The 14418-nt window shown below is 40.9% G+C and overlaps 2 non-coding genes across 2 annotated transcripts; both read left to right on the top strand.

Moving 5' to 3' along the window:
• The first annotated feature begins 7824 nt into the window (after positions 1–7824).
• Positions 7825–7897, top strand: TRNAR-ACG (transfer RNA arginine (anticodon ACG)). Its single transcript has one exon. It is a non-coding gene; the product is annotated as a tRNA-Arg (tRNA).
• Positions 7898–8284: 387 nt separating this feature from the next.
• On the top strand, positions 8285–8357 carry TRNAR-ACG (transfer RNA arginine (anticodon ACG)). Its single transcript has one exon. It is a non-coding gene; the product is annotated as a tRNA-Arg (tRNA).
• Positions 8358–14418: the final 6061 nt, after the last annotated feature.

Below are 14418 nucleotides of genomic sequence, written 5' to 3'. Positions count from 1 at the left end.
GTGATTGCCAAACTGCAACTCCCAGCATGCCCAGACAGCCAAAGGCTATCTGGGCATGCTTGGAGTTGTAGTTTTGCAACATCTGGAGGGTCACAGTTTGTAGACCACTATTACAGTGGACAAACACCAAACCCCACACCTGGAAAGATACCAGGTGGGGGTGCAAGTCCCCTTCAATTGTGCACCCTTCCTACTAAAACTTAACTTTTATTGGTTATTACAACATAAAACGAATGGAGAACCAAAACAAGTTTAACCCCTTAAGGACACAGCTCATTTTCACCTTAAGGACGCAGGCCTTTTTTGCAAATCTGACCACTGTCACTTTGAACATTAATAACTCTGGAATGCTTTTACTTATCATTCTGATTCCGAGATTGTTTTTTCGTGACATATTCTACTTTAACACAGTGCTAAAAAATTTATGTAACTTGCATCCGTTCTTGGTGAAAAATCCCCAAATTTGATGAAAAAAAAGAAAATTTTGCATTTTTCTAACTTTGAAGCTCTCTGCTTGTAAGGAAAATGCATATTCAAAATAATTAATTTTTTTTGTTCACATATACAATATGTCTACTTTATGTTTGCATCATAAAATTTATGAGTTTTTACTTTTGGAAGACACCAGAGGGCTTCAAAGTTCAGCAGCAATTTTCCAATTTTTCACAAAATGTTCAAACTCGATATTTTCCAGGGACCAGTTCAGTTTTGAAGTGGATTTGAAGGGTCTTCATATTAGTAATACCCCATAAATGACCCCATTATATAAACTACACCCCCCAAAGTATTCAAAATGACATTCAGTCAGTGTTTTAACCCTTTAGGCGTTTCACAGGAATAGCAGCAAAGTGAAGGAGAAAATTCAAAATCTTCATTTTTTACACTCGCATGTTCTTGTATACCCAATTTTTGAATTTTTGCAAGTGGTAAATGGAGAAAATTTTTACTTGTATTTGTAGCCCAATTTCTCTCGAGTAAGCACATACCTCATATGTCTATGTAAAGTGTTCGGCGGGCGCATTAGAGGGCTCAGAAGGGAAGGAGCGACAAGGGGATTTTGGAGAGAACATTTTTCTGAAATGGTTTTTGGGGGGCATGTCACCTTTAGGAAGCCCCTAGGGTGTCAAAACAGCAAAAAAAACAACACATGGCAAACCATTTTGAAAACTAGACCCCTTGGGGAATGTAACAAGGGGTAAAGTGAACCTTAATACCCCACAGGGGTTTCACGACTTTTGCATATGTAAAAAATAAATACAAATTTTTACCTAAAATGCTTGGTTTCCCAAAAATTTAACATTTTTACAAAGGTTTAAAGCAGAAAATATGCCCCAAAACTTGAAGCCCAATTTCTCCCGATTCCGAAAACACCCCATATGGGGGTGAAAAGTGCTCTGCTGGCGCACTACAGGTCTCAGAAGAGGAGTAGTCACATTTGGCTTTTTGGAAGCAAATTTTGCTCTGGGGGCATGCCGCATTTAGGAAGCCCCTATGGTGCCAGGACAGCAAAAAAAAAACACATGGCATACCATTTTGGAAACTAGACCCCTTGGGGAATGTAACAAGGGGTAAAGTGAACCTTAATACCCCACAGGGGTTTCACGACTTTTGCATATGTAAAAAATAAATAAAAATTTTTACCTAAAATGCTTGGCTTCCCAAAAATTTTACATTTTTACAAAGGGTTAAAGCAGAAAATACCCCCCAAAATTTGAAGCCCAATTTCTCCCGATTCAGAAAACACCCCATATGGGGGTGAAAAGTGCTCTGCTGGCGCACTACAGGTCTCAGAAGAGGAGTAGTCACATTTGGCTTTTTGGAAGCAAATTTTGCTCTGGGGTCATGCCGCATTTAGGAAGCCCCTATGGTGCCAGAACAGCGAAAAAAAAAAAACACATGGCATACCATTTTGGAAACTAGACCCCTTGGGCAATGTAACAAGGGGTAAAGTGAACCTTAATACCCCACAGGGGTTTCACGACTTTTGCATATGTAAAAAATAAATAAAAATTTTTACCTAAAATGCTTGGTTTCCCAAAAATTTGACTTTTTTACAAATGGTTAAAGCAGAAAATACCCCCCAAAATTTGAAGCCCAATTTCTCCCGATTCAGAAAACACCCCATATAAGGGGGGAAAAGTGCTCTGCTGGCGCACTACAGGTCTCAGAAGAGGAGTAGTCACATTTGGTTTTTTGGAAGCAAATTTTGCTCTGGGGGCATGCCGCATTTAGGAAGCCCCTATGGTGCCAGCACAGCAAAAAAAAAACACATGGCATACCATTTTGGAAACTAGACCCCTTGGGGAACGTAACAAGGGGTAAAGTGAACCTTAATACCCCACAGGGGTTTCACGACTTTTTCATATGTAAAAAATAAATAAAAAATTTTACCTAAAATGCTTGGTTTCCCAAAAATTTAACTTTTTTACAAAAGGTTAAAGCAGAAAATACCCCCCAAAATTTTAAGCCCAATTTCTACCGATTCAGAAAACATCCCATATGGGGGTGAAAAGTGCTCTGCTGGCGCACTACAGGTCTCAGAAGAGGAGTAGTCACATTTGGCTTTTTGGAAGCAAATTTTGCTCTAGGGGCATGCCGCATTTAGGAAGCCCCTATGGTGTCAGGACAGCAAAAAAAAAACACATGGCATACCATTTCGTAAACTAGACCCCTTGGAGAATGTAACAAGGGGTAAAGTGAACCTTAATACCCCACAGGGGTTTCACGACTTTTGCATATGTAAAAAATAAATAAAATTTTTTACCTAACTAAAATGCTTGGTTTCCCAAAAATTTTACATTTTTACAAAGGGTTAAAGCAGAAAATACCCCCCAAAATTTGAAGCCCAATTGCTTCCGATTCAGAAAACACCCCATATGGGGGTGAAAAGTGCTCTGCTGGCGCACTACAGGTCTCAGAAGAGAAGGAGTCACATTTGGCTTTTTGGAAGCAAATTTTGCTCTGGGGGGCATGCTGCATTTAGGAAGCCCCTATTGTGCCAGGACAGCAAAAAAAAAAAAAAAAAACACATGGCATCACATTTTGGAAACTAAACCCCTTGAGAACGTAACAAGGGGTAAAGTGAATCTTAATACCCCACAGGGGTTTCACGACTTTTGCATATGTAAAAAAAACAATAATAATTTTACCTAAAATGCTTGGTTTCCCAAAAATTTTACATTTTTACAAAGGTTTAAAGCAGAAAATACCCCCCAAAATTTGAAGCCCAATTTCTTCCGATTCAGAAAACACCCCATATGGGGATGAAAAATGCTCTGATGGCGCACTACAGGTCTCAGAAGAGAAGGAGCAAAATTTGGCTTATTGAAAGGTGCCTTGGATGTTTCAGACCTTGCAATGCCTGTTGTACTGTTGCAATGCCTGTTGTACTGTTCACACAGAGGCATATACACAGTGTAGGGTCCGTCCCAGAATGAGGTCACCTTACCGTGGTGGGACGGTCAACGCTATTTGGCGCCAAATTTGCAAGCTAAGTACCTCATATTTTCATAGTTTCATATCTTCATTTATTGCATCACAGCTGTTTAGCTTTTCATGTTCTATCTATATACTCATGTTTTATCTATATACTCATGTTTCATCTATATCTTTGTGCTAGCAGTGTGCTGCTGTATTCTCCTGTTGCTGTATATTTAGCCCAGCAGCTTGCACCTGCAAGCCAGGTTTTTACAATAGTTTGGATCAATCGTGCTGGCCAATTTATCCTTTGGTTATATATATATATATATATATATATATATATATATATATATATATATATATATATATATATTTACACTTATATAATAGGTTGCTGTGAGAGGTTACATTGGTGTCAGGGTAATGATATCATGAGGCTCGATTAGGTACATTGCAAAGTGCGGTGCAGATAGGGTTATATACCTGTTGTTCTTCTTCTTTTTTTAGCTTTTAATGTGAAGCGCCGATTTCTGATTGTGCGCATGCGCAGGGCCCTCTTCCTGGTACGGACTCCCCAGGCGTCAAGAGGCCGTGTGCGCAGGTCCAGAAGTGACAATTCCGTGACCTGCGGGTACTGGCTGTGACGCGGCGGTGAGTGCCGAACACATCCGGGTCGGGGCCCTGCGCATGTGCCATATGGCACAAATCGGCGCTAAGTACAGATCACAAACACAGTATATAAGGGAGCTACATACATAGTTGGATAGCGTTCCTTGAGAAAGTCGGGTGACGAAACGTACGTTGGGACGGTGGCAACAGGTATCCATTATGGGTAACTGAGGATCATTTATTTATTAAATATTTACTTTGGGTATATTCATACTATTAGTTATTTGATAGAGCAGGCAGCTCTCACATACATATATTGGGGCCTTTTGACCCCTGTTTACTCCTTGTTGAATAAGAGCCATATTATAACATTTCCTTGACCTCACTTTATACAGATCTATTGTGATTACAACGATTGCTATTCCTGATCCACCTACGTTTTTTTGGTTGTATCTGATACATCTCATTTTGTATTGCTTTATACATACACATCTGGTATTCTATCTTTATTGCATTTTGTCATAAGTGTGTGACGTTTTTAACTTTTTGGATGTAATAATAAAAATTTGCATATTTTTCAGTAGCAATTGCTTTCCGTTTAAGTTCTTTTCTGTGTTGTGGCTGCAGCAACTCGGCATTTCATCATTGCTTCCACTTTTAACACTCGTACCCCAAGGTTGAAGAATCTTTAGGATTTCCAGGAAGGAGACCCAAAGTTTCATTTTCTGCATGATTTCTTCTGCTAATTGTTTTGGATGGCTTTAATCTGCCAAGTAGTGATTTCGCCCTTTGTAAAAATGTGTTGTGAGGACAACACATTTAGTCTCTGGCCGGTTCCGATTTGATTTGCAAGAAACGGAAGACACTTTTGGCAATGGTACCATGTGGCAGGTTTTCCAGTACTTCAGAAATGAGGCACCGGCTTGGCTGTTGTGTTTTCAGCAGTGCCAGTGGCGCAATGGATAATGTGTCTGCCTGTGGATCAGAAGATTGTAGGTTTGACTCCTACCTGGCTCTGGAATGTTGGCATGATTGTATAGTGGTTAGTATTCTGCGTTGTGGCCACAGTAACCGTGGTTCAAATCCAGGTCATGGCATCTCATCCTTGCTTCCATTTTTAACACTTCTACTCCAAGGTTGAAGAATCTTTAGGATTTCCAGGAAGTAGACCCCAAGTTTCATCTTCTGCATGATTTCTTCTGCTAATTGTTTTGGATGGCTTTAATCTGCCACGTAGTGATTTCGCCCTTTGTAAAAATGTGTTTTTTCATTTCTGAAGTACTGAAAAACCTGTCACATGGTACCATTGCCAAAAGTGTCTTCCGTTTCTTGCAAATCAAATCGGAACTGGCCAGAGACTAAATGTGTTGTCCTCACAACACATTTTTACAAATCGCGAAATCACTACTTGGCAGATTAAAGCCATCCAAAACAATTAGCAGAAGAAATCATGCAGAAAATGAAACTTGGGGTCTACTTCCTGGAAATCCTAAAGATTCTTCAACCTTGGGGTAGAAGTGTTAAAAACGGAAGCAAGGATGAGATACCATGACCCGGATTCAAACCAGGGTTGCTGTGGACACAACACAGAGTACTAACCACTATACGATCACGGCAACATTGCTGAGCCAGGTAGGAGTTTAACCTACAATCTTTTGATCCATAGTCAGACGCGTTATCCATTGCGCCACTGACCCTGCTAAAAAAAAACAACAGCCAAACCGGTGCCACATTTCTGAAGTACTGGAAAACCTGCCACATGGTACCATTGCCAAAAGTTTCTTCCGTTTCTTGCAAATCAAATTGGAACCGGCCAGAGACTAAATGTGTTGTCCTGACAACACATTTTTACAAAGGGCGAAATCACTACGTGGCAGATTAAAGCCATCCAAAACAATTAGCAGAAGAAATTAACACTTCTACCCCAAGGTTGAAGAATCTTTAGGATTTCCAGGAAGTAGACCCCAAGTTTCATCTTCTGCATGATTTCTTCTGCTAATTGTTTTGGATGGCTTTAATCTGCCAAGTAGTGATTTCGCCTTTTTTAAAAATTTGTTGCGAGGACAACACATGTAGTCTCTGGCCGGTTCCAATTTGATTTGCAAGAAACGGAAGACACTTTTGGCAATGGTACCATGTGGTTCCGATTTGATTTGCAAGAAACGGAAGACACTTTTGGCAATGGTACCATGTGACATGTTTTCCAGTACTTCAGAAATGAGGCACCGGTTTGGCAGTTGTTTTTTCAGCAGGGCCAGTGGCGCAATGGTTAACGTGTCTGACTACGCATCAGAAGATTGTAGGTTTGACTCGTACCTTGCTCGGGAATGTTACCCTGATCGTATAGTGGTTAGTACTCTGTGTTGTGGCCGCAGCAACCCCAGTTTGAATCCGGGTCACGGCATCTCATCCTTGCTTCCATTTTTAACACTTCTACCCCAAGGTTGAAGAATCTTTAGGATTTCCAGGAAGTAGACCCCAAGTTTCATCTTCTGCATGATTTCTTCTGCTAATTGTTTTGGATGGCTTTAATCTGCCAAGTAGTGATTTCGCCCTTTGTAAAAATGTGTTGTGAGGACAACACATTTAGTCTCTGGCCGGTTCCGATTTGATATGCAAGAAACGGAAGACACTTTTGGCAATGGTACCATGTGATTCCGATTTGATTTGCAAGAAACGGAAGACACTTTTGGCATGCAATGTTGCCGTGATCTGCATGATTTCTTCTGCAAATTGTTTTGGATGGCTTTAATCTGCCAAGTAGTGATTTAGCCCTTTGTAAAAATGTGTTGTGAGGACAACACATTTAGTCTCTGGCCAGTTCCGATTTGATTTGCAAGAAACGGAAGACACTTTGGCTGTTGTTTTTTCAGCAGGGCCAGTGGTGCAATGGATAACACGTCTGACTACTGATCCGAAGATTGTAGGTTCGACTCCTACCTGGCTTGAGAATGTTGCCGTGATCGTATAGTGGTTAGTACTCTGCGTTGTGGGCGCAGCAACCCCAGTTCGAATTCAGGTCATGGCATCTCATCCTTGCTTCCATTTTTAACACTTCTACCCCAAGGTTGAAGAATCTTTAGGATTTCCAGGAAGGAGACCCAAAGTTTCATCTTCTGCATGATTTCTTCTGCTAATTGTTATGGATGACTTTAATCTGCCAAGTAGTGATTTCGCCCTTTGTAAAAATGTGTTGTGAGGACAACACATTTAGTCTCTGGCCGGTTCCGATTTGATTTGCAAGAAACGGAAGACACTTTTGGCAATGGTACCATGTGACAGGTTTTCCAGTACTTCAGAAATGAGGCACCGGTTCGGCTGTTGTTTTTTCAGCAGGGCCAGTGGTGCAATGGATAACGCGTCTGACCACGGATCAGAAGATTGTAGGTTCGACTCCTACCTCACTTGGGGATGTTGCCGTGATCGTATAGTGGTTAGTACTCTGCGTTGTGGCCGCAGCAACCCAGGTTCAAATCCGTGTCACGGGATCTCATCCTTGCTTCCATTTTTAACACTTCTACCCCAAGGTTGAAGAATCTTTAGGATTTCCAGGAAGTAGACCCCAAGTTTCATCTTCTGCATGATTTCTTCTGCTAATTGTTTTGGATGGCTTTAATCTGCCAAGTAGTGATTTCGCCCTTTGTAAAAATGTGTTGTGAGGACAACACATTTAGTCTCTGGACGGTTCCGATTTGATTTGCAAGAAACGGAAGACACTTTTGGCAATGGTACCATGTGGCAGGTTTTCCAGTACTTCACAAATGAGGCACCGGTTTGGCAGTTGTTTTTTCAGCAGGGCCAGTGGCGCAATGGATAACGCGTCTGACTACGGATCAGAAGATTGTAGGTTCGACTCCTACCTGGCTCGGGAATGTTGCCGTGATCGTATAGTGGTTAGTACTCTGCATTGTGGCCGCAGCAACCCCGGTTCGAATCCGGGTCACGGCATCTCATCCTTGCTTCCATTTTTAACACTTCTACCCCAAGGTTGAAGAATCTTTAGGATTTCCAGGAAGTAGACCCAAAGTTTCATCTTCTGCATGATTTCTTCTGCTAATTGTTTTGGATGACTTTAATCTGCCAAGTAGTGATTTCGCCCTTTGTAAAAATGTGTTGTGAGGACAACACATTTAGTCTCTGGACGGTTCCGATTTGATTTGCAAGAAACGGAAGACACTTTTGGCAATGGTACCATGTGGCAGGTTTTCCAGTACTTCAGAAATGAGGCACCGGTTTGGCAGTTGTTTTTTCAGCAGGGCCAGTGGCGCAATGGATAACGCGTCTGACTACGAATCAGAAGATTGTAGGGTCGACTCCTACCTGGCTCGGGAATGTTGCCGTGATCGTATAGTGGTTAGTACTCTGCGTTGTGGCCGCAGCAAATCCGGGTCACGGCATCTCATCCTTGCTTCCATTTTTAACACTTCTCTTTTCGTGACATATTCTACTTTAACACAGTGCTAAAAAATTTATGTAACTTGCATCCGTTCTTGGTGAAAAATCCCCAAATTTGATGAAAAAAAAGAAAATTTTGCATTTTTCTAACTTTGAAGCTCTCTGCTTGTAAGGAAAATGCATATTCAAAATAATTAATTTTTTTTGTTCACATATACAATATGTCTACTTTATGTTTGCATCATAAAATTTATGAGTTTTTACTTTTGGAAGACACCAGAGGGCTTCAAAGTTCAGCAGCAATTTTCCAATTTTTCACAAAATGTTCAAACTCGATATTTTCCAGGGACCAGTTCAGTTTTGAAGTGGATTTGAAGGGTCTTCATATTAGTAATACCCCATAAATGACCCCATTATATAAACTACACCCCCCAAAGTATTCAAAATGACATTCAGTCAGTGTTTTAACCCTTTAGGCGTTTCACAGGAATAGCAGCAAAGTGAAGGAGAAAATTCAAAATCTTCATTTTTTACACTCGCATGTTCTTGTATACCCAATTTTTGAATTTTTGCAAGTGGTAAATGGAGAAAATTTTTACTTGTATTTGTAGCCCAATTTCTCTCGAGTAAGCACATACCTCATATGTCTATGTAAAGTGTTCGGCGGGCGCATTAGAGGGCTCAGAAGGGAAGGAGCGACAAGGGGATTTTGGAGAGAACATTTTTCTGAAATGGTTTTTGGGGGGCATGTCACCTTTAGGAAGCCCCTAGGGTGTCAAAACAGCAAAAAAAACAACACATGGCAAACCATTTTGAAAACTAGACCCCTTGGGGAATGTAACAAGGGGTAAAGTGAACCTTAATACCCCACAGGGGTTTCACGACTTTTGCATATGTAAAAAATAAATACAAATTTTTACCTAAAATGCTTGGTTTCCCAAAAATTTAACATTTTTACAAAGGTTTAAAGCAGAAAATATGCCCCAAAACTTGAAGCCCAATTTCTCCCGATTCCGAAAACACCCCATATGGGGGTGAAAAGTGCTCTGCTGGCGCACTACAGGTCTCAGAAGAGGAGTAGTCACATTTGGCTTTTTGGAAGCAAATTTTGCTCTGGGGGCATGCCGCATTTAGGAAGCCCCTATGGTGCCAGGACAGCAAAAAAAAAACACATGGCATACCATTTTGGAAACTAGACCCCTTGGGGAATGTAACAAGGGGTAAAGTGAACCTTAATACCCCACAGGGGTTTCACGACTTTTGCATATGTAAAAAATAAATAAAAATGTTTACCTAAAATGCTTGGCTTCCCAAAAATTTTACATTTTTACAAAGGGTTAAAGCAGAAAATACCCCCCAAAATTTGAAGCCCAATTTCTCCCGATTCAGAAAACACCCCATATGGGGGTGAAAAGTGCTCTGCTGGCGCACTACAGGTCTCAGAAGAGGAGTAGTCACATTTGGCTTTTTGGAAGCAAATTTTGCTCTGGGGGCATGCCGCATTTAGGAAGCCCCTATGGTGCCAGAACAGCGAAAAAAAAAAAACACATGGCATACCATTTTGGAAACTAGACCCCTTGGGCAATGTAACAAGGGGTAAAGTGAACCTTAATACCCCACAGGGGTTTCACGACTTTTGCATATGTAAAAAATAAATAAAAATTTTTACCTAAAATGCTTGGTTTCCCAAAAATTTGACTTTTTTACAAATGGTTAAAGCAGAAAATACCCCCCAAAATTTGAAGCCCAATTTCTCCCGATTCAGAAAACACCCCATATAAGGGGGGAAAAGTGCTCTGCTGGCGCACTACAGGTCTCAGAAGAGGAGTAGTCACATTTGGTTTTTTGGAAGCAAATTTTGCTCTGGGGGCATGCCGCATTTAGGAAGCCCCTATGGTGCCAGCACAGCAAAAAAAAAACACATGGCATACCATTTTGGAAACTAGACCCCTTGGGGAACGTAACAAGGGGTAAAGTGAACCTTAATACCCCACAGGGGTTTCACGACTTTTTCATATGTAAAAAATAAATAAAAAATTTTACCTAAAATGCTTGGTTTCCCAAAAATTTAACTTTTTTACAAAAGGTTAAAGCAGAAAATACCCCCCAAAATTTTAAGCCCAATTTCTACCGATTCAGAAAACATCCCATATGGGGGTGAAAAGTGCTCTGCTGGCGCACTACAGGTCTCAGAAGAGGAGTAGTCACATTTGGCTTTTTGGAAGCAAATTTTGCTCTAGGGGCATGCCGCATTTAGGAAGCCCCTATGGTGTCAGGACAGCAAAAAAAAAACACATGGCATACCATTTCGTAAACTAGACCCCTTGGAGAATGTAACAAGGGGTAAAGTGAACCTTAATACCCCACAGGGGTTTCACGACTTTTGCATATGTAAAAAATAAATAAAATTTTTTACCTAACTAAAATGCTTGGTTTCCCAAAAATTTTACATTTTTACAAAGGGTTAAAGCAGAAAATACCCCCCAAAATTTGAAGCCCAATTGCTTCCGATTCAGAAAACACCCCATATGGGGGTGAAAAGTGCTCTGCTGGCGCACTACAGGTCTCAGAAGAGAAGGAGTCACATTTGGCTTTTTGGAAGCAAATTTTGCTCTGGGGGGCATGCTGCATTTAGGAAGCCCCTATTGTGCCAGGACAGCAAAAAAAAAAAAAAAAAACACATGGCATCACATTTTGGAAACTAAACCCCTTGAGAACGTAACAAGGGGTAAAGTGAATCTTAATACCCCACAGGGGTTTCACGACTTTTGCATATGTAAAAAAAACAATAATAATTTTACCTAAAATGCTTGGTTTCCCAAAAATTTTACATTTTTACAAAGGTTTAAAGCAGAAAATACCCCCCAAAATTTGAAGCCCAATTTCTTCCGATTCAGAAAACACCCCATATGGGGATGAAAAATGCTCTGATGGCGCACTACAGGTCTCAGAAGAGAAGGAGCAAAATTTGGCTTATTGAAAGGTGCCTTGGATGTTTCAGACCTTGCAATGCCTGTTGTACTGTTGCAATGCCTGTTGTACTGTTCACACAGAGGCATATACACAGTGTAGGGTCCGTCCCAGAATGAGGTCACCTTACCGTGGTGGGACGGTCAACGCTATTTGGCGCCAAATTTGCAAGCTAAGTACCTCATATTTTCATAGTTTCATATCTTCATTTATTGCATCACAGCTGTTTAGCTTTTCATGTTCTATCTATATACTCATGTTTTATCTATATACTCATGTTTCATCTATATCTTTGTGCTAGCAGTGTGCTGCTGTATTCTCCTGTTGCTGTATATTTAGCCCAGCAGCTTGCACCTGCAAGCCAGGTTTTTACAATAGTTTGGATCAATCGTGCTGGCCAATTTATCCTTTGGTTATATATATATATATATATATATATATATATATATATATATATATATATATATATTTACACTTATATAATAGGTTGCTGTGAGAGGTTACATTGGTGTCAGGGTAATGATATCATGAGGCTCGATTAGGTACATTGCAAAGTGCGGTGCAGATAGGGTTATATACCTGTTGTTCTTCTTCTTTTTTTAGCTTTTAATGTGAAGCGCCGATTTCTGATTGTGCGCATGCGCAGGGCCCTCTTCCTGGTACGGACTCCCCAGGCGTCAAGAGGCCGTGTGCGCAGGTCCAGAAGTGACAATTCCGTGACCTGCGGGTACTGGCTGTGATGCGGCGGTGAGTGCCGAACACATCCGGGTCGGGGCCCTGCGCATGTGCCATATGGCACAAATCGGCGCTAAGTACAGATCACAAACACAGTATATAAGGGAGCTACATACATAGTTGGATAGCGTTCCTTGAGAAAGTCGGGTGACGAAACGTACGTTGGGACGGTGGCAACAGGTATCCATTATGGGTAACTGAGGATCATTTATTTATTAAATATTTACTTTGGGTATATTCATACTATTAGTTATTTGATAGAGCAGGCAGCTCTCACATACATATATTGGGGCCTTTTGACCCCTGTTTACTCCTTGTTGAATAAGAGCCATATTATAACATTTCCTTGACCTCACTTTATACAGATCTATTGTGATTACAACGATTGCTATTCCTGATCCACCTACGTTTTTTTGGTTGTATCTGATACATCTCATTTTGTATTGCTTTATACATACACATCTGGTATTCTATCTTTATTGCATTTTGTCATAAGTGTGTGACGTTTTTAACTTTTTGGATGTAATAATAAAAATTTGCATATTTTTCAGTAGCAATTGCTTTCCGTTTAAGTTCTTTTCTGTGTTGTGGCTGCAGCAACTCGGCATTTCATCATTGCTTCCACTTTTAACACTCGTACCCCAAGGTTGAAGAATCTTTAGGATTTCCAGGAAGGAGACCCAAAGTTTCATTTTCTGCATGATTTCTTCTGCTAATTGTTTTGGATGGCTTTAATCTGCCAAGTAGTGATTTCGCCCTTTGTAAAAATGTGTTGTGAGGACAACACATTTAGTCTCTGGCCGGTTCCGATTTGATTTGCAAGAAACGGAAGACACTTTTGGCAATGGTACCATGTGGCAGGTTTTCCAGTACTTCAGAAATGAGGCACCGGCTTGGCTGTTGTGTTTTCAGCAGTGCCAGTGGCGCAATGGATAATGTGTCTGCCTGTGGATCAGAAGATTGTAGGTTTGACTCCTACCTGGCTCTGGAATGTTGGCATGATTGTATAGTGGTTAGTATTCTGCGTTGTGGCCACAGTAACCCTGGTTCAAATCCAGGTCATGGCATCTCATCCTTGCTTCCATTTTTAACACTTCTACTCCAAGGTTGAAGAATCTTTAGGATTTCCAGGAAGTAGACCCCAAGTTTCATCTTCTGCATGATTTCTTCTGCTAATTGTTTTGGATGGCTTTAATCTGCCAAGTAGTGATTTCGCCCTTTGTAAAAATGTGTTTTTTCATTTCTGAAGTACTGAAAAACCTGTCACATGGTACCATTGCCAAAAGTGTCTTCCGTTTCTTGCAAATCAAATCGGAACTGGCCAGAGACTAAATGTGTTGTCCTCACAACACATTTTTACAAATCGCGAAATCACTACTTGGCAGATTAAAGCCATCCAAAACAATTAGCAGAAGAAATCATGCAGAAAATGAAACTTGGGGTCTACTTCCTGGAAATCCTAAAGATTCTTCAACCTTGGGGTAGAAGTGTTAAAAACGGAAGCAAGGATGAGATACCATGACCCGGATTCAAACCAGGGTTACTAACCACTATACGATCACGGCAACATTGCTGAGCCAGGTAGGAGTTTAACCTACAATCTTTTGATCCATAGTCAGACGCGTTATCCATTGCGCCACTGACCCTGCTAAAAAAAAACAACAGCCAAACCGGTGCCACATTTCTGAAGTACTGGAAAACCTGCCACATGGTACCATTGCCAAAAGTTTCTTCCGTTTCTTGCAAATCAAATTGGAACCGGCCAGAGACTAAATGTGTTGTCCTGACAACACATTTTTACAAAGGGCGAAATCACTACGTGGCAGATTAAAGCCATCCAAAACAATTAGCAGAAGAAATTAACACTTCTACCCCAAGGTTGAAGAATCTTTAGGATTTCCAGGAAGTAGACCCCAAGTTTCATCTTCTGCATGATTTCTTCTGCTAATTGTTTTGGATGGCTTTAATCTGCCAAGTAGTGATTTCGCCTTTTTTAAAAATTTGTTGCGAGGACAACACATGTAGTCTCTGGCCGGTTCCAATTTGATTTGCAAGAAACGGAAGACACTTTTGGCAATGGTACCATGTGGTTCCGATTTGATTTGCAAGAAACGGAAGACACTTTTGGCAATGGTACCATGTGACATGTTTTCCAGTACTTCAGAAATGAGGCACCGGTTTGGCAGTTGTTTTTTCAGCAGGGCCAGTGGCGCAATGGTTAACGTGTCTGACTACGCATCAGAAGATTGTAGGTTTGACTCGTACCTTGCTCGGGAATGTTACCCTGAT

This window comes from Hyla sarda, chromosome 4 (genome assembly GCF_029499605.1).
Source record: "Hyla sarda isolate aHylSar1 chromosome 4, aHylSar1.hap1, whole genome shotgun sequence".
In the NCBI taxonomy this organism is placed as follows: domain Eukaryota; kingdom Metazoa; phylum Chordata; class Amphibia; order Anura; family Hylidae; genus Hyla; species Hyla sarda.
Note: the sequence above shows the minus strand (reverse complement) of the source record. Positions and strands in the feature narration are given on the sequence as shown.